Here is a 20,514-nt window from a genome sequence, read left to right on the forward strand (position 1 = left end):
GACTATCTGGATGCAATATTGTTTTATTTCCCCTTTTTCCACTTCCATGCATTAAAGTTGTAAGTGTGGCGTCCCACCCTTGAGGGGGAGGGAGTACTCAGGATTTGTAGGTGCCCATGGTCAAAAGGAATTACAAGAGTCAGAGGGTCCACAAAAACTCACAAAGTTCTATTAGTAAATGACATACTTGGCATGGAAATTGGTCTAAGTTAGGACCTTATCCCCTCTATGAACACATGGCAGTGGGTTTTGAACAGAGGGGTAAGGTGAAAGGGGAGAAAGAAAGAAAGACAGAAATTAATTAAAGAGGGGGAAGAGAAGAAAGGAGAGAGGGAAAGAGAGATCACCAGTCCTAGCTCCAGCATGGATCCTCTGGGGTGTCCTGGGCATGTCCACGCATGTGGGCTTGGTTGGAATACTTTGTATAAATAAATCTCCACATCTTGTTGGTAAGTTTCTTCCTTTCTGTGCAAATTAGTGATCCCGTGCAGTCCATTCCTCTAGACTCTTCTGGAAATGGGTCGGAAGGTTTTGGGGATTTTTGGTGGTCTCAATCCCCTCTCACAATCCATGCCCACTTCTCAGCCTCATCCCTGCACTTGTGCTGTGTTCTGCTCATCTCCAGGAGCCAGAACAAGGATGTTTGTCCCAGGAAAGTGCTGCCCTACCTCCTGATGGCCTCTTCTCCAACCACATCCTGTTCTTTCTCAATATTATTACCAACAGTTCTTGGCTGTTCTCACCAACAATCCATGGCTGGCTCCATCTGGCTATCAGTGTTTGACACATACACATTAGCCCTTTTGTCTCCTAGGATTCTACAGGCAGTAACTTTTCTGCAGTTGTGATTTATTTTTGTCGTCATGTCCATGGTCAGTATGTTTAGAGATAACTCAGTGCTTTTCATCTCTATGACTGCCATAATAAAGATTACAAAATTTCTAAGACCTTAGTCCCAAAAGTGTATTGTACATCAGATGTCCTTGCCTAGAAGTCTAACCTGTTCCATCAGATCCATGAGCACTAAGCTGTCAGGCTGATAAACCAGTACAAATGATCAGTTAACACCTTCCCATAACAATCCTCAAGCAAACAAAAGCATAAAGCCAGGTGTATGAGAATGTAAGCAAACAGAAAATATTCTCTGTAAGTTTACAGGAAGGATGAAGATTTGGCTTGGAAGCACTGGATATGACTTCTCTGTGCTGCAGTCCTGAGCTTTTCTTAATTCATGTCCTGAAAGGGCCCCGGGCATCAAGAAGACATGATCCATTCTGCTAAGAAATGCCTAACAAATCATAGCTGGGAAGTCCAGTGCCAAGTTGGGCCAAGTCTTTTGTTAACTTTGTAGCCTGCTTTAGTACACCATTCCAGTGTTTACAGAAAAATGTGTAATTGCATAATTGATAAGATGCTGTTAAATCAGCTTGAAAGTTTGATGAGTATATACTACACTTGTCTTGACACCTGATGCCCATGTGCTTTCAAAAGCTCAGCTAAACACTTGAAAGTTCCTCAGCCAAGGCTGCCAAACAACTTGGAGTTTTTAGGAGGTCTGTTGTACTGTTGCAGTTTTGGGTAGATTTTCTGCTTCTAGCTGTCAGCCAAACAGAAGACTGCCTGTTAGTCACCCATACTGAAAGCTACATGGGCATTTGTTCCATGGAGACAGAGCAGTAAGTCCTGCTATCCCTATTTCTTTGAGATGGTGTGTCCTAGTAGGTTGCCTTCTTCCCTGTTGGGTGTACTGTATTTTTAAACTGGGGAAGAAGCTGCTGAATTTCAGCCTATGATTTGCTCAACTTAGGGACCTATAGAAGATTAGAGCAGTCATAGGTCTTGAGGTCCTGCTCCCATATGGACAGCACATCATTGGACACTGTGGTAAGTAGAGGTGCTTTCTCTAAGTTAAGAATTTTTTAAATTCAGGCCTTGAGAAGCCTATCCAAATAATAAATAATTAATACTGCAAAACCAGGGGAAAAGCGCAGGAGTTTAGAGCTGCATTTCATATTCTACAGCTTGGATTCAGCCTCTTGGTATGCTCTGTACCATGCTCCCTTATCTGTTTGTCATCTCGGCATCCACATAAAAGTCTGTCATAGATACATTTTGTTTGATATAAATAATCTCAGATCTTGCCATGAGGATTTCTATTGCAACCTTCATGTCAAATGTTAGGGCTGCTGTATTGAACAGGTGAAATCAAAGGGTGTGGCAGGTTGGGGGGGTCCTCCTAAAATAAAGGGTCCTCCTAAAGTAAATTTCTAACTGTTTAATAGACTCTCATTGGTACTGTATGTCCTCATATGAGGACATCTGAATATCCTGTCTCTCTTTGTTTATGCTAATGCTAGATGGAAGGTGCAAGAATTATGACAAGACTACAAAATAAATCCAGAAATAAAGGTTGGAGAAACTGGCATTTTGACTACTGGATAGACTGAGGAAGATATGAGTCTTTATGTTAAAACAGGATTGTATTTTCTGTATTAGGTAGGACTGGAGAAATATATATGGCTGGAGTTTGAGTGATAGCAAATGAGACTTTGACTAGAAGAAATTTGGCAAAGTGAATGGGGAGGAGATCTTGTGTTGTGGAACCTCTCCTGGGAGGCCACTGAAGGCAGGCTGACCCCTTTAGGGCCTGTTTTTTGCACTGCTAGTCCTGCCTGGGGAAAGGGCAGGACGCTGAAAAGGTGGCTGCTTTCAAGGCAGCTCATCTGCACCTTAATAGATGTGGGACCAAAGGAGCTTGATCTGACCAAGTCTTGTATTGCTCATGGTGTTTCTGACACACATAACCTGTATGCATCAGCTGGCAGACCTGACCAGCTTACCTTTCCCCAGGAATTTTGCTAAATAGCAGTGTTTAAAATCTGTGGCGTAGCAATATGGCTACATCTTATTTCAGGACACCTTTAAGATTATTTACTATAATATTTCATTTTATTGGCAAAACTCCTTGTTTGTCCGATATTTTCCAAGTAGAGGACTGTTTCTCATGATTAACAGATGATTAATTGGTGGGAGAGAAGGAGAGGAGAAAGGAACATAATTGATAATATTGGGCCCATTGCTCACGGCTGGCAGGCAACTAAGGGGTGACCATGGGTGTATCAGGTGTTAGTAATAGCTTGGCTAGGATATGTTTCATGGAAAGCTGTTCAGCTTCACACTAGCATATGCTGTGCTTCACAGTCAATAATTGTTTTCTACTCCTTTCCTCTTTTGCCTGCATTCTGGAAACTAATTTTTTCTTTTACCAAGATGGGGATAAAGCAAAACCTGAAAATAATCCACACTTTATACAGGGCAGTCATGTACTACTTAGTAAACCACCTTTTTCAGGGGTAGGCTTCCCATCATTCCATGGGATTTGTTCTTACTCTCCAGAGCAGGTCACATTTTTCTCTTCCTGCCTTCTTCACCAACTAGTTGCAAGGCCTTGGTGCTGTCTGATGTGATTGCTATTGTGTGTGGATACTAAGGAGGGTCGTGGTTTTCAGTTTAATGCAGATTGACCCAAAATATACCTCATCAGTTTGCTAGCTTGTGACAATTTATGCTTTCACCCCATCTATGGTCTTCAGCATCCAACCAACCTGACCTGAAGCTGCTCTAGTTTCATTTCTCTTTTCCTTGCAGGATTTGGCTGTTTTGTTCATTCCCCTTTTACTTTCTTACATTCTCTGTAAGGACCAAAATGAAAATCGTAAAACAAATTCTGATTAATCACTTGCTTATATACTGCCACACAACAGTTCACACCTTACCCCTGAATATCCCTTCCAGCCAACCCCTTAATGCTTTTGCATCTCACAGGCCATGCATCAGGAAGGAAGCTAGATGTGTCTGTCACTGAAGGGCTAAACTCATTCAGCAACCTGAAGAAGACAGTTTAATACAGCTCCGTGGTTCTGCCTCCTGTGCACACAAGCAGCTAGGCATCCTGTGTCTGGTGCCTTTTCCAAAAAAGGGCACGGGATCTGAAGTCCAGCAGACTTTTTCCTTACACCTATAACTTCCCTTAGTATTTCCTCCTGGTTTGGTAGCTGCAAGCGGAGACTGAAGCACCACAAGAAGCAAGGCATCACACAGGCCTCCTGTTTAAGCAGGCTGGAGGCTGGAGAAGAGCCCACATACTAAGGAGCTGTTGCATTCAGTTTCAGTCACATCTGGAGAGACTGGTTTTCTCTGTCATTGAGGTTGTCAGGTACAAGTCTTTTCTTGATGAAAAACAAAGCATTGCTTTGAAAATAATCTCTGTGGTGTTAACATTTATTTACATATAGGTATTTTGAGCCCCTGGGGTTCTTGTTCTCATGGTTTCTTTCACAGCTCCCACAAGTAAAGATTGCCTCAGTATGAAAAGAAGAAGAGAAAACTCAGTAATCATATTGCAACTGCAAGAGCCCTAGGAAAGAAACCAACCGTGTAAGATACTTGATTAAAACCACAAGGACTGGCAAATTGGTGCCAAAAAAGCTGATTCTCTGGAAATCCCATGGATTTCCCATTCTGAGCTGCTGGGCAAACCCTTCCCTGGATTCAGATTTTCACTTTTGATTCACCTTGGAAGAAACAGGTTATTGGTAATAATTTTTTACAGATGTTAGAGCAGCAGCAGAATTAGCCACACTGCCCCAGCCCTGGCAGGAACAGACACAGGACAGGTGGGCTCCTCATCTATACCCAGATGTCTCACCTGACTCCTTGTAGGTATCTGCCATAGTTTCTTTTTCAGTCTGCACTTTCTGTACATTTTCATTAAATACTTATGGTTTCTTGGAAGGGATGTGTCCTTTAATCTCCATTGGGGTACTGCCTCAGAGTGAGCCACATCTCCATATAGCATGTGAAAAATCACAACAAGAAGGACTCTAAGGGGTTAAATTTTATCAAGTACCAAAATTTAGTGAAAATAAAATAATCAGAATGGGAAAGGGGAATCAGCTTGGGGATTAGTCATTACTGAGTAGGATTTACAGAGGAGTAAAAGTAGTGTAAAAATGTAAACTAGCTTTGCATCCACCCACCATACCATGTTTGCTTGCTGAGAAACACCAGGCAAAAACCAGTAGGCACATCATCTGATACACCGTGGCAAGGGTCCACGGGTCAAAATAATCTAGGAAAAGAATGACATCTCAGCAGGTGTATGTGCCTGAGCTGGAAAAGACCTACTTACAAACACAGAGCCCACTGGTCATTGGCCACCAAGGGGTACCACAGCCCAGAGCTCTGTCAGCACATCGTGGGCCATTTCCTGAGAGATGTTTCACAGAGACAGATGCAATCAAAAATATTTTCCAGCCAAAGCAAGATCATGTACTTGCCTATGGACAGTACTATGGCAATGATGAGGTTTTGGACAGTTGTGCTCCCCCGTGGATGTTTCCTTTCCCTCTGATACAGCCCTTTGCAGTGAGGAATGCATATTAAATGCCCTGTGTCCCTAATGCATTCTCCTCCTCTTCTATGAAGGCCCACTCCTACTAAGCCCCAGTCCCTTCCCAACAAAAGGCAGCAGTTTGGACATTGCCAGTGTTCAAGGTTTGACTGTGCACAAGGATGATGATTCATATGGCAATTTTGAGGATGTATTTCATTCCTTGTTGTTCAAGGACCTTTATCTTTCCAGGCAAATGTAGTCTGATAAAGAGATTTCAGTATCTTGCCTGTTTGTGGTCTATCCTGTATCACTTCCTATAGTCTTAACAAGTGCCTCTTCTTTTCTTCTAACAGCATCAGCAGTGCTAAATCAAGCCAGCATGGCACCCTGCTTACAGCCCCAGCTTTGGGAGTCACATGAGCATGGAAAAGTCCTGGTTTACATTAAGCCTTCTTCAGAACAAGTCTCATATTTTTCCTGAGTAAAATTCAGCATCAAGGATCCCATGCTTACAGCCTTATATGCCAAAAAAAAAGGAACATGAAGAAAGCAACTGCTGAACTCATGTTTTGATAGATTTTATATTTCTGAAGCAAAGTTATGCTTTTGTAGGACTTGAGTTCAATTAGCTCTTGAAGATATGGTTTGTCAGCCCTGGTGCTTGTCTTTTTCCCCTTCCCTCCTACTACTGCCCATAAGTCTGTTTCTTCTCCCTTTTGTCTTGCTTCCTTCCAAGCTGCCTTTTCCTCTCCCTTTGCATGACTGGGGGAATTTCTGCTTGTTTACTGCTATACTGTATGTTTATGTATGTAGCTATACTGCTACCTGCATGTTTCGTGTGGCACCTCTTCACAGAAGGCAATGGAAGGATAAAGGAGCTCCTTCCACTTAAGACCTCAGCACTGGTGCTGCAAAAGTGAAAAGGAATAGTAAAATACGCTCTAGAAAATGTGTGAAGTTTTAGATACATATTCCCCCTAATTTAAAAAATATAATTATGCCAAGCCATCTGTTGCTAATGTAAAAAAAAGATGTAAATAGATGATACATAGTGTACGAAGTGTCACATGAGTGCTCCATCTGCTGTGGGGAGAGTCACCGCTCCCCAGCAACAACACCGGGTGCTGAAGTGCAATCCAGCATTTGGAGCAGCCTTAGGTTTTCCAAAGACACAACCAGATCCAAAGGCTGACCCAAAAGAAAAACAACTCCAACAAGAGTGGATTGGTAGATCTCTGTGTATCAATCTTTGCTCTCTGTTTTTCTGACAAGTAACAATAGTGGCTTAATTGAGGGTAAGTTATACCTTTACACTCTTATTTCTGTCACTTTGCAAGCTCAGGGATCCTGCTCTCCTTACTCATATTCCCAAGGTTTACCTGGCAGACAGGAGTTTAACAAACTGTGTCTCTCTACTTAACAACATCAGAATGTGCCCACAATGTCACAATAATTGGGCAATAAATTAGCAGATGAAATGCAGCTCTGATGAACACGAAGGAGTGGGCATGGGGCAAAAGCAATCCTTTCCATGGGTGCTGACTGATGAACTCCATGTCAGTTGTTGCCACTCAGAAAGAGACCCAAGAGCTGCAATGAATGTTTTGTTGTGCTCAGCAGTGGTTAGAAAAGGAAATAAAATGTTGAGAGCTATGAGAGAGGTAATAAAGGTAATTTAATCCTCCGATGCATGTGACCAAAGAATTCTCACTTTTCTTCACTGTGAGCCCTCCACTTAGTTCTGGTCTCCCCATCTCAAGATGGTGCAGTGACAGGACAGGGAAGACTCAGGGAAGCTGGAAGTAGAGCATAGTTCTCTGCCTGGACACAGCAAAGGTACTAGGATCCTAAGCTGCTAAACAGAGAAGGTACAGCAGAGATCTTAAAAAACAGGACTCTGATGGGAGATGAAACAGGAGAACCACTCTTCACCTCTTCTGATGCCACCAGGTGTGGGTGACACCACAGGGAGTTAGCAGAGAACAGTTTCTAAATTCAACAAAAGGATGAGCTGCTCCACAAGATGCGCAGTTACCCTCTGCTGACAGAACTGGTGATGTTAAGAGTTTGTGAAGTTCCCCAACGTTTCTTCTAAACAAACCTGTGGCACTAGTTCCATGCAAACTGATAAACATGGAAGCCCTGGAAAAACCTTTACCTCCAAAAGTCCCCAAATGTTTGCCAGCAGTAGATGGAGGAAGGTCTTTTATTGTGCCATACTCTTTCCCAAGGTGTCTACTGCTGTCAGCCAGGGAGCTGTATCAAATGGCTCTACAGGCTCACTGTCCTTGAACAAGAAGCTTTGCAGAACCTGGTACCGTGTTTCCAGCTTGCAACAGTTTTTGGACAAAAGGAGAGTGCAAAACAACTCTGTAGGAAGCACTGATCTGTTGTGAAAACAATCTTCATTCCCACAGTACCATCAGCCCATCTTTCCCAGGTTTCTCTTGGATGGGTGTGAGGTAGATGCCTTTGAAGGGCAGGCTTTTCCCCTGGGGGCACAGCCCCTACATGAAGCCCAGAGATGGGGAGAAAGGCAACAACACAGAGAGCAGGGCAGGTCCTGGTGGCTGGCCCCTTCACCAGGGCTACCTACCCTGTGGTCTCCCCCTCCCCACAACAGTTACTGAAGGGAGGAAACGTTATCCGGTCCAGGGATGGAAGGTGAACATTCCTCAGGGACATAATTGATCATTCCTCTTCCTTTTCAGGTGTTGGAGTTTATTATCCACCACCTCTTCATTTCCAAAGAGGACGGGAGGCTTCATTTGAAGGGTAGAGCAGTACATGAGCAGTTTTTCACCTCTGAACATGAAGGTGGTGTCTGACTCAAGAAGGATTTTCATAGCAAAAAGATAAGCAGAAAAAACCTGAAGAGAAACCATCCACAGTGCTCTGGGAGAGGGGTGGTGGGGTGAAAGGGGATGCCCTTGTGATCTCTGCCTTGCCAGGAGCCAGGACTTCTTGCTCCAGTGATGCTGGGGAAGACACAGTTACATCAAAACACCCATTTCTGGGGCCAAGGCAGCTGTCACCACCGGGATGAAGCCTTCCCTGTGCTACCAAATCTGTCTGAGAAAGCAGGATACTCATGGGTTTTGTGAGCAGCAAAACCAGGTACAAAAAAAATGATGGCACCAACTTGGCACCAACCCAAACATCTGTCTGGTCCAGGCAAATCCTGAGTTTTGCTACTGCTCAGAATAAAGCATCACAAAAAAACATTTTCTGCCTTTTAAAATCTGGTTCCTTGAACATAAGGGGCTCTAATTCTGCCTTTGGTGGGAAGGGCATGATCTGCTCTTGCATCCTGCTCTTGCATGCTTATCAGGTAACAAAGGTTCCCAACTGAGCGGATCATGAAAAGCCTAATGCCACAGATCCAGCAGGAGGTAAATGCAGTTTGTCCATGCAAACTGTGAGGTTTGGAAGTTCAAGATGGGATCGGGAGCTGGTACCAGCTGTGTTCGCCCCCCACCCCAATCTCCCCAGCCAAAGCTCAGCTCCTTCTGCAGGGGAGGAGCAAGAGAGACAGCACAGGAAAGCCTTGGACCTCTGTGTCCCTGCCTGGAAAGCTGCTTCTCAGAGGTGCAAGCCAGCAGATGAGCTACCAGTGCTCAGAGGGCATTCAGGCACGTGCAGACTGGCTGTAACAGGCCCCCTCCTGTTTTTCACCTTTTACAGCTTCTTGAGAGGCCCAAATAGCCCCGATTTTGCATTTATGTCCTTTGCACTGCTGAGCAAACAAGCAGGGCCTTGTCTCCACCAGACTCCTCCACCCTTTGTTGGCTGCCTTTCAGTTATCTGCCTTTAGTGCACTGCAGGCAAATATTTGCTCTGTGGTCTCAGACACTACCTCACTCCTGTTTGCTGAGGTTCTCACTTCAGTGCCTCGAACATTGTGCTTGGTCCACCCACACCCTGGAACGGCCAAGTCGCAAGGACACGGCTTTGTGTGCACTGCTGTCCTTTGTGTACTCCATCCCTGGCATGGGCAAGCATGCAGGTCAGGGATGTCCAGGCTGCCAAACCCACCTGCAGTCTTTACAAAGCTGCTCCTTGCTGGTGGGTGTACCAGCCATGCCCAGCCCACCAGTGAGCACCAGGAGGTGAAGAGAGGGGGCAGATACCATGCCTGCTTTCCATGAACCTCTGTAAATGCTAAACTCCTGTGTCTAAGTTTGCAGTGACTACAGTCTGCTACAAGCCCAGATGTGTGGAGGCTTGAAGTTTCATGGTTTTCACCCACCTGCAGATGCCTTGCAAGCAGAGCAGTCACTTGGGAGGGCTACATTTAATTATGTGTGTAGTTTTTTCCATCGGGTTGTGTTCCTGTAAGAACATGCAAGCCAGCTGTGGCCATGGGGAGTGCTGTGCATGAAATAGCCTGGAAAGCCACCTAGGTCTCCTTGTCTGGGCAAAATTGTCCAGTTAAGGCAGATGCAGGTTCACCCTCCTGGTGATTCTCTCAGTGGTGTGCCCGGGTACCACATACCCAGGCAAGGCCTGACTTAGACCTTAAGGAGCAAGAATAAAATGAAGTTTTCTCTCTTGTGTTCTGTTCTCTTTACTTTTTTTGTTCACCTCTCCTAAGCTCAGAGCCCAAAAAGCTCAAAAGTGCTGCCAAACCCTTTATGTTACACAGCAGTTGGGTAAAGACCCCTGAAGTGCTCTCTATGCGTCCCGATAGCAAAGATGGCCAGCTCTGCACCTGGAGAAGTTTAGGCAGGACCAGCACCAGTGCTAATATAGATCATAAAGACTGTTAGGGTGAAGCAGCAGCTTTATAGAAGGCCCGCATGGTTTTAATTTGGGAGGCACCAGGGAAAAGCCACACACCAAAAGGTCAGGATGCAGCTGTTGTACAAGTTGCAATCCAAATGGACACATTCTGCTGTGGGATGCCTGCTCCAGGGAGATGCTGCTGCACCGGCATGGAGTGGTTAGAAACAGTACAAAACTGTACATTTGGTGCATTAGCCCAGCTGCCAGCACCACAGTGACCAGCTTTGACAGCCATGGATCTACCCAAGAAGGGATTTGCCTTCCTGGAGCTCCTTGCAAGGCTGGTGTGTGCAGAGAGGAATCAAAGTATGTGGTTTTAATAAAGAAACACCAGCATAAAATTTGACAAGTTCTTCTGTTCAAGCAATTTGTCTTTCTTTCTACGAAGAACATTCACTTCACACAAAGTCAACAGAGAAAAACAGAAAGTGTTTCCTGGTATTGGCTGTCAAAACTCAAGTAGGAATGCTAATTTTGAAAGAAGAAGGGAAAGGGAGTGAGGTCAGGAGGCAACTGCCCATTGATCCCAGCTGCATGGCACAAGGCAGACACTCCCCTGGGCCCCACTTTGCAAGTCTGTCATTTCCAGAAATGACAATGAGTCACATTTGCCCCGTGTCTCATTTAAAGAAACTGAAAGAATTAACTGGTAAGGCACTGGGAAAAGCTTGCTGTGAGTCATGCTGTCAGAGCCACAGCTGCACAGGCACAGGAAAACCTCCATGGCTGCTCCCAAACTGCTGCCCATGGGCAAAAATGTCCCTTAAAAACTCCAGAATCTGCAACCAGTGAGATTCCTGCACCTTCAGAAAGGCAATAGGTGATCCAAGGGGGATATTGAGGGTTCAAGGTGTTCAGTAGCATAATGAGATGTCCAGTCAATTGTACAGCTGTTTTTGGCTGGGTTTGTCTTTACTCACAGTGTGCGCTCTCAGGTGGCCTGGAAACAGGCTTCAGAATAGTTATTAAGAGATCATTTTGTCCAACACCCACAGCAATATTGTAACAGAGACATTATAGGTGAGAAGGGAGGGTTGTTAATTTCCTGAGATCCACCAAGCTGGCCAGCACGTGGAGTTAAATCTCCGCTGCTCCCCAAAAGGTTACAGGGATGAGAGAAAGATACTGGAATACATTCCTTCCCAGTCAGGTTTTACTTAATCTGAACTGCAGATGATGGAGAGCCTTGACCTGTGGCAAAACAGCAGAGGTAATCTGGCACCTCTGCTGCGCTTTCTTAACTACCTTCAAGTTTTGGATTTCCCAAAGTGTGTTTTGGAGGATAGTAACAAGTCTCCCCATGCTGGTGTTTTACCCCAAAGTATTTATATTAGACTCAATTTTGTGTCATTTTCTGTCTGAGATTTTCCTTCATTTTCTCCCCTATTTAAGCCTGCTAAACACAGAACCGAAAAAGAAAGGAGATCCAAGAACTCCTTAGAACCAAGGGGCAAATCCACAAAGCCTACACAGTTTTAAGGCCACATTCTTGCTGTGGCTTTACCCTAGCCCTGCCCAGCCCAGGGAAGCAAGGCTGTGCTGAACCTGCAGGCTCATGACACTCACCTTAGGCAAAGGCTCCCTCCCTTCTACTGCTGCGGTTGTTGGCCAGTTTATTAGTCACTGTACTGAGATTTTCTGCTTTTGTACACTGACAGGGGAAACGATGGAGGATAACACGGCATGCATTCCTTCTGTCCTCTCTTCAGGAGAGCTTGCTGCACAGCAAAGTGCCTACACACACCTGGGCAGGGAAGGCAAAGGGAGAGGGAGGGGAGCTGGGAAGGCTGCCAGCTGCAGCCTGAGGGAGCAGATGGAGACACACTGTCAGGGTTAGAGAAGTGCAAGTGAGTGGGAGGCACCAAAGGAGAGCTCAGACACAGAGAAAGGGTGGCAACAGGGTGCAAAGGAAGAAAAAGTTCTCTTTGCAGCTGTCTATAAGCATCAGGAACCCCAGAGGGTTGTTGGGGGAGGGGGTTGTGTTTGGTTTACATGGTGAAGGGTCAGGTAAAGGAGGCACTACAGAGATTGCTTCTGTGAGGAGCTACCAGAAGCCTCTCCCACATCCAACAGAGCCAATGCCAGATGGCTCCAGGATGGACCCACTGCTGGCCAAGGCCAAGCCACTCAGAAATGGTAGTAATGACTGTGATAATATCTTGAAACAGGAAAAAAGTTATTGCAAAGCATTAACTGTGGCCAGAGAAGAGTCGAGTGAGAATACATGAGAGGAACAACTATGCAGACATCAAGAGAAGGTGAGGGAGGAGGTGCTCCAGGTGCCAGGACTGAGATTCCCCACGCTGGAATAAGTGGGTGCCCGAGAGGAGGCTGTGACCCTGTGACCCTGCAGACCCATGGGGAGAAGACACCATACTGAAGCAGGTTTCTAGTAGAATTTGTGACCCTGTGGGGGACCCACGGTGGAGCTGGAGAAGGACTCCTCTCCATGAGGAGAAAGCAGCACCAGAAATAATGTCTCATGAACTCACCATTAACCCTAGCTCCCCATCTCCCTGCACCACTTGTGGGAGGAGGTAGAGAACTGGGAATAAAGTTTAGCCTGGGAAGGTAGGAAGGGTAGGGAGAAAGTGTTTTTAGGATTTGTTTTACATATTATCTTGCCCTGATTTTGACTGCTAGTAAATTCAACCCAAGTGATGTTTTTCCTGTGATGGTGAGCAGTGAGTGATCTCTCTCTTTTGTTATCTCAGCTTCTGAACCTTTCCTTATGTTTTCTCTCCCCTGTCCATTTGTGGGTGGAAGTGATGGAGCAGCTTTGGTGGGTGTCTGGCATCTAATCAGGGCCAACCCACCGAGAGGTCCGGCTGATTGATGAGGAATAGAGTAACACGGGGGCATGGCTACTCCACTGTGGAGCACAGGCCATGGGTAGCTGGAAACCTCTTCCTGGGGTAGATCTGCTTAAGGCCTCTCTATTACAACAAACAGATGTAATGGTTGCAGCCAAAAACCCATTTCATATTCCTTTCAGGTGCGCCCTGTAGCTCAGGATGACTGAGCTGTTTGATGTCCTGCTCCCTATGGAAACTGGACCTATTCTATCAGGTCCAAAGGAAAAAACTTGTTTGATTAAAGGAAACAAACGCACAAAAAAATGACCAAGAAAATAAACAAAGGATGAACATTTGACCCCAGTCATATCTACCTCAGGTAGTGTGGTGTTCAGAGCTGCTACTGTGTTGGAGGTTACAGGTGCTGCCAGGTCAGAGGAGAGCAGAAGCCCTTTTAACTCAGAAGTATGGCTCAGGGAATGGCTGACTCCAGGTGCCCTCATAAAAGCTACAAGGTGATGGTCAGAAATTATATGCTCTGGCTGTCCTATTTGTCTTCTCCTGCATCTCCTGGTCTGGGTAACTGGATACCTGAAGAATGAGCTTTGAGACAGCCTCCAGAATCCAACCATTACAGTGCATTACACATAGCAGTCATATCATGGGGCATTACATGTATCCAAGAATCTTGTGACTGCCCTTTGCAAGCTGGAGTCTCAGGAATCGGGCCTCCAGCCCTGCCCAACCTGCTGGCCACAGGCTGACATCCATCCAACCTCCTCCTCGAACTGATGAATCCACCAGTTACAGTCACTAACTCCCTGCCTGCCCTGCAGCTGGGTTTTTCTGGGGCTGACATTTGAGGGTTGTAGCAAGAATGATGACAGCATGAATTTCAGATTTGGCAGAATGGCTCAGAAACATCTGCCCAAATCTTGTAATTTACACTTCATGACCTAATTTACAGTTGGTGGGGGGAAACCCAGTGCAACTTGCATGTCATATCTTCCACTTTACTATGTCACACCAGAGAAAGGGAAAACAGAAATTACTTTAATGCAGTCAGCTACAGACGAAACAGAAAGTAACCAGCTCACATCAGGACAAGTGAGGGAAGTTCGCAGCTTTTTTGTGTCACCTACTATTTGACTTCAGGCAACCGATGAAGCTATCAGATCTTCCTGAATGGCCTGTGCCAGAACCTCAGTCACCCAGCCCGAAGGAAAAGAAACAATAGGCTGCAAGAGCCCATGGGCCTTTGCCTCCCTTAGTCTGGAAAATGTGCAGGGCCCAGGAATGAATTTTGAGTTCCGGTTCTATGTTAGAACTGTGGTTTTGTGCAAGAGCCATATCGGTTTCACTCTTGCAAGGAACCCCAAGACAAAGAGGGAGAAGAAAGGGACATTCTCAGAAGAAAAAGAAAACCTGAACACAATCCTGCAGGTTATTCAACCAGTGCAAAGCACCCATTTTTATTCCACACCCTCTGGTTAATAAAGTACAATCAGTCTCAACTATCTCCTTCCTGAGCACTTCTGAAGGCATCATTCTGAGGCACTCAGAGCTAGAGGAACCCGAAGCTTAACGAGAACAAGTAGACTTGTATACTACATATTCAAAACACTTTTCTTATGCTCTTAAAGTTCAAATTGACATCGAAAATTAACAATACCCTCAAACATCTATCAAGTCGCTAATGCACACACCATTTTGTTGTTCTACTTCCCCATCACAATTAATTTGGAAAGTATGAAGATTATTGCAACAGTGCTACAGTGCTTTTTTCCCCCCGAAGAAATCTGTCTTTAGTGGAAATCTTCAAGGAATGGTCTGATTAGCATGTGTGAAACACAGCCTGAAGCCATGCACAACACGGAGATTAAAAAGCATTAAACAACTCCCAGAGCATGAAGGAGGCACGGTTCACATCTAGAAGTCACAGTAATCCTACACCAAACTGATTATGTGGTCATAAACCTAAGTGCCAACATACAACAGCACCAAAGACAGTGTGCTCACAGCTTCCTTCCCCTCCCCTCCCCCAGCTTTGTTGTGCCTCTGAAATCCTAGCATTTATCTTAAAACAGAAAAAAACCCGTTCCCTCTGCTGTTCCTTCAGTGCCAGACCTGGAACCCACGCACTCCAGAGAAAAGACAGGGTCCAGCTGTGCGAGCTGGCGAAGCTCCTCAGCTCCCACCTCAATTTGGCACCCTCGGAGCATCCTTGGTGGGGCTTGGCATCACCCTGCGAGCATCACCGGCTCGAAAGGATGTACCCGGGAGGCAGGGAGAGCTCTGCCTTCCCAGAGCTTTGGGCTGGGAATTCTGAAGCGCTCCCAGCACCTGCGGGCACCGATCATAGGAAGGAAAATAATAAGAGCACCGATCATAGGAAGGAAAAAACGCCTCGTTTCAATAGATTTACTCCAGATGTGGTTCAGAACGGTGACATCTGCAAAATCTTTTTAGTGCCACCCGTTCTGTAGAAGCACAGAAGTCAAGACATGGGTAACTGGAGACCCATCCCACAGCGCTGATGACTCCAGGCAGCTTTTCTTAGCAAGGGCATGAAATCTGATATCATCAGAGCTGGGCTATCTCTTCTCCTCTTTTGCTCTTTATAAAAGTTTAATTTCTGAGTTGCAGCTACACTCATACATATATGGAATATATACTGAAGTTATATAGCAACATTTTTACAAGAAGAAATTAATCTCTCCTTGCACTTCAGTATGTTGGCACAATGTATCAAGCACGCTTTAAAAGTACTTTTTTAAAAGCCCAAATCACCATGCCCAAAGTCGACTTTAAAATTTCTTTCTGAAATAATAAAAAACACAGCCAAAAATATGAATATAAAGCAATTTTAATTTTCCTCTAGATATTTATATCAAAGAAATAATACTCATGTCCAAGTATTGTACATACAATATCTTTCTTATAAACTCTGTAGTTTAAAACACATGTACAAAATTGCACATTGCAGTTTGCAAAAAATCATAAATACATTTTTGCATGTAAACAATTCCAGCACAAGGATCAATGTAATACATTCCAAAATGTCTAAGTGTCTGCTCACAAACAAAAACAAACAAAAACCCCACTGTGATCTCCATAAAGGTCCTAATGTTACAAATCAATCATTAACAGATTTCTAACTGATGTACTACACACAGGGATACATAAATGAGCACAAGGCAAGTCGCCTTTTAGTCATAAGTACTTAAGACAGAGGCTTGGAATACAATCCTGCTGCCATTTAAACCCACGGTATCCATCCCACAGTATTTAGTGGTAGCAGCATTAAGTTAATTTTTCCAAGATTGCAAATTGCAGTATGCCTTACTTTCAATCCTCAAACAAGTTGGCTACCACTGAACAGTAGGAATTTTTAAATTATTGTAAACACAGTTATCACTGTTGTATATTCAGTAAGTTACAGTATTCTCCTAAACACATCACTAAATTAAGAAAATGTTTTACATTTAATCAAGTGCAAGATGCCCACTAGTATTGTCCACTTTGTCTCAGAAATAAGTATTTTGAATATAATACAGTTAGTAAAAGTAATGTAAAAAAATTACAACGGACATAATCCTCAGTTGTTAAGCCCTGCAGCTTGTTTACATTTTAAAAAATCACCACATCAGAAAAAAGGTCTCAGAAGTGTCCTTTAAAATCTCTCCTGACCAAATCCAGCAAATGAGTAGCTACTCAATTTCATTTCACTATTATCTCCATCTGTGTGCAACACCCTTGCCAGCATACCTGTTTGAAAACTTAAAAAAAAAAATCAATCAGGTTTAAAAAGGTCCATGATATCCATATAGAGTTACTTGTTTTAGTGTCTGTTTTGGGTTGCTCTTGTGTTTCTTTTTTTTTTTTTTTTTTTTTTATTTCATTGGGTTTTTTGTTTCATTGGGGTTTTTTAATCTATTTTGTTTCATTGGGGTTTTTTAATCTATTTCTCAGAGGCTTCCTCTATGCCAGCTAATTTAGTAAGGCAGAGTAAGAAGGTACAGATAAACCCAACTTTAAAAAAACCCAAGAAAGGATGTAGACAGACACCCACCCACCAACTAGTTGCATGTCAGCTGCTGGGAGAGCAAAGCCCAGTTTGAACTGCTCTGCTTCCACCTTTCCTTGTGAAGAGCTACCCTGATGCAGAAAGTTTCAGTGCCATGCCTGAAGGCCTGTGAAGAATCAGCTTGGACTGAAGAACTGTAGGAAGCAGCAGTTTGCTCACACCTCTTTTGGACAAAAAGAGAGCTTGGAAACGCTGGTGGTGACACAGCACAGGGGGGATTCTTGCCCTTTACACGAAATCCCAGATTCTGTAATCTGCATGTGGCATGAATCCCAGGAAGGACCACAGAATTTTTGTGATACTACCAGCAGCCCAGCCCATGACATTGCAAGGTATTGTAATTATAGTAATGCAGATCATTAAGTGTTTTCTGCATCACAGCAGCTCAGCAAGAACCAGAAACCACCAGGGGTTTTCAAAGCTGGGTCCTATTGCCCAAGAGCTCTCCTTTATCTGATAAGAGTTAGTTCCTCTGTTGAACTGACTAAAAGACATACTGCACAAAGAATGATAAATTTAATCTTTCCCGGTCTGCACCAAACTGGAGCTACTCCTTTCTAAGGGGATCTCTTTTGAGTCACACAAGATTAGCCATCACAAACATCACACAGTGAGGGTGCATTTGTGGTCCCCCAAACCTCAGAAAGATTTTTTAGTGCATGCAGAAACTGCAGGAACAAAAAGCCAACTTTAGATGAGACACTACAAGAAAGAGAAACTGCCCTGGAAGAATGTGCTACAAGTTCACAAATGGAAAAGCACAGAGAGCTGAAGAGCTACTTCACCAAAAGACTTATTCAGCAACACAGACCCAGCTGCCTTTCCTGGTAAGATGCTGCACTGGGAGTATAAGAACTACCTTTAGACATTATAAACTAGAGGCAACCTCACAGACTGACTTTTAAGGCCAAGGCGGCCCAAGGCCCTTCACAGCAGAATATCCCTGGTACTGACACCTCTTAATCTCTCTACCCTTCTCCCCCTTCACTCTTTTTGACCTTCAGAAGCCAGTATACCCCTTCCTGGTAAGGAAGAGTGGGAGTGGCAAAAATCAGTGGCTATATTTTGGTGTGCAAGACTATGCAGACTTGCCTATCATTTTCTATTTAAAAGTCAGGAATTGCACAATACTATATTGCAACACTTACTCCCTTCCCTTTGTCCTGTACAAAGCAGTAAAGCACAACCAAAGCAAAATCACTGCTGGGAGTGTTTAGATTGACGGCTCACATGCCAGAACTGCACTAAGTGTCTCTGTAATTAACAGCACCTTGCAACGAAGCAAAACAATTCTCCAATATATACTTATGTCGGGCATTTTGTTTCGGGTTTGGGTTTGATTGTCTTGGCTTGGTATTTTATTTTTCTTTTTTCTTTTTTTCTTTTTTTTCTTGGGGGATAGTGGGAGAGTTAACAAAGCCTGAATATTTAATCTGCTACACGTGGAGGAATGCTCAAGGGGCTCGCAAGAACTTGTTTTACTGCACATTGAGCAACACCACATGGCAAAGCCTTGAAATTAGAGCAAATGCTTGAAGACAGGGCGTAGCTGCCTTTTGGAGCTCGTCCTTCATGGGCTGCATTTTATTAGAGAGTAGACCTTTGCATCACCAGTCAGCATGCAGACCTGAGCTTTACTTGATGACATTCAGTAGGGTGGCCATGGCTTCAAATAAATAAGGGTTAGTGTGAAATCACTAGTCCTCAGGCCAAACAGGCAGGGGCACAGTTTCTATAGAAGAAACATTTAGAAGACACTTATGCAGTAATGAGAAAACAAAGTAAGTTAAAAAGCATTCTGAAGAGCAGTCCTAATTATCTGCTACTTAAACATACAACAAATACTACCATTAAATACTATTTCAGAGATAAGTACTATTTTTTCCTTGGATTCAATTTGTTTTTTCTCCTTCCTGGTGCTGATAACTTTGACCATCATCTCTAACTACTACCAGTGGGGAAAGGAATAAAGAAGAAAACTTTATTAGACACTTCTGGCCTGTTGGGAAACTGGTGTCATACCATGTGAACATATCAGCTTGTGTGGCAATTTCACTTATAGGGCATCCACAAAGACTGTCAAAAATCACAAGGATTTACAATATCATTTTAGTAATGGGCACAAAATGTTTTGGATTGATAAAAACATTTTGGCAGCATTTTAGGAATCCCTATTCTGAAGGTGTCATCTTGCAGACCATAAACAGTTGTCCTAGCTACTTACGGCCATAACTTATGTCATATTAGATATAACAAGAACATTTAACTCCCTAATAATATTTCCTCACTATTTTGTCACCTTCTCATGAAGAATGTTAAAAGACAGAATGGTAAAAGTTGGAAAAATCCGAGAATTCAAACTCTATCTCTACTTGTGAAGAACAGCAAGTTATGTATCAGTATCTTCTACTGCTCTCTCTCCATAGCTGTTACTAGGGAAAAAGAAGGAGACTATCCAAAATACATTCTCTGGAACAGGACACTTTATTTGACACTACTCCATTGCTTGTATCCTGCTTTACAAGAAAATCTGAAGATTTATGAAACAGAGGTGTGGGAAAGATGGTCAAGTTCAGTATGTTAACCTTCATATTATTCAGCATGTAGCAGAAGGCTATCTTTAGTTAGTTAATTAGTTAGTTAGTTAGTTAGTTAGTTAGTTAGTTAGTCAGTTAGTTAGTTAGTTAGTTAGTTTAAAACAGTTAGTTCTTAAAGGTCAATTTTCTGTATGAGGCAGGATGGAGACATCCCTTAGGAAGCTCTCTGACAAACAACTCCTCAGAGTTCAAGCTATTGGTCATGATTTTTCACCTGTTCAGAGCATTGTTTAAGAATGGGGATACAGTGAGAAGCCTGACTCTTAACAGCTTCAGCTTTCTTCATCTATGACAGAAGTAATACCACAATTGGACAACCACTGACTGAAACTGAACAGCTGCAAGACATGCTTCAAGGTACTTATTAGAAAGGTTTTCAAATTTATTTAAAAAAAAAATTGAAATAAGAATAAAACAGGACTCGACCTAAAAAAGTAATTGAACTGCAAAACCAAAACAGAGACTGTAACCAGTGATTTTCCTCCTCCCCTTTGTATGGGATGGGAGTCTGATCTCCAGCAAGACAGCTCTCCAAGGCTTGATGGACCCTATTTAGGTGACTTACAATTCCACCTATACTTGGTTCTTAACCAGTAAGTAACAGTAGTAGTAAATCTCATCAGCAGTGTGCTAAATATCAGAATCTAGCAGTGTATTAGTGCACAGTGAACTGGTCATATCTATTACCTCCATGTCAGCAAGGCTTCAAACCCAACCATCACTTCAAAGCATTCCTACAGAAATGGTCATTCTTTAGCTAGAACATTTACTCCTGAAACTATCGAGACCCTCTTTGTTACTAGTACTGGAAATTGAGAGCAAAGCTCAATTTACAGCTAGTTATGTTATGGATAG

This window comes from Taeniopygia guttata, chromosome Z (genome assembly GCF_048771995.1).
Source record: "Taeniopygia guttata chromosome Z, bTaeGut7.mat, whole genome shotgun sequence".
NCBI lineage: Eukaryota > Metazoa > Chordata > Aves > Passeriformes > Estrildidae > Taeniopygia > Taeniopygia guttata.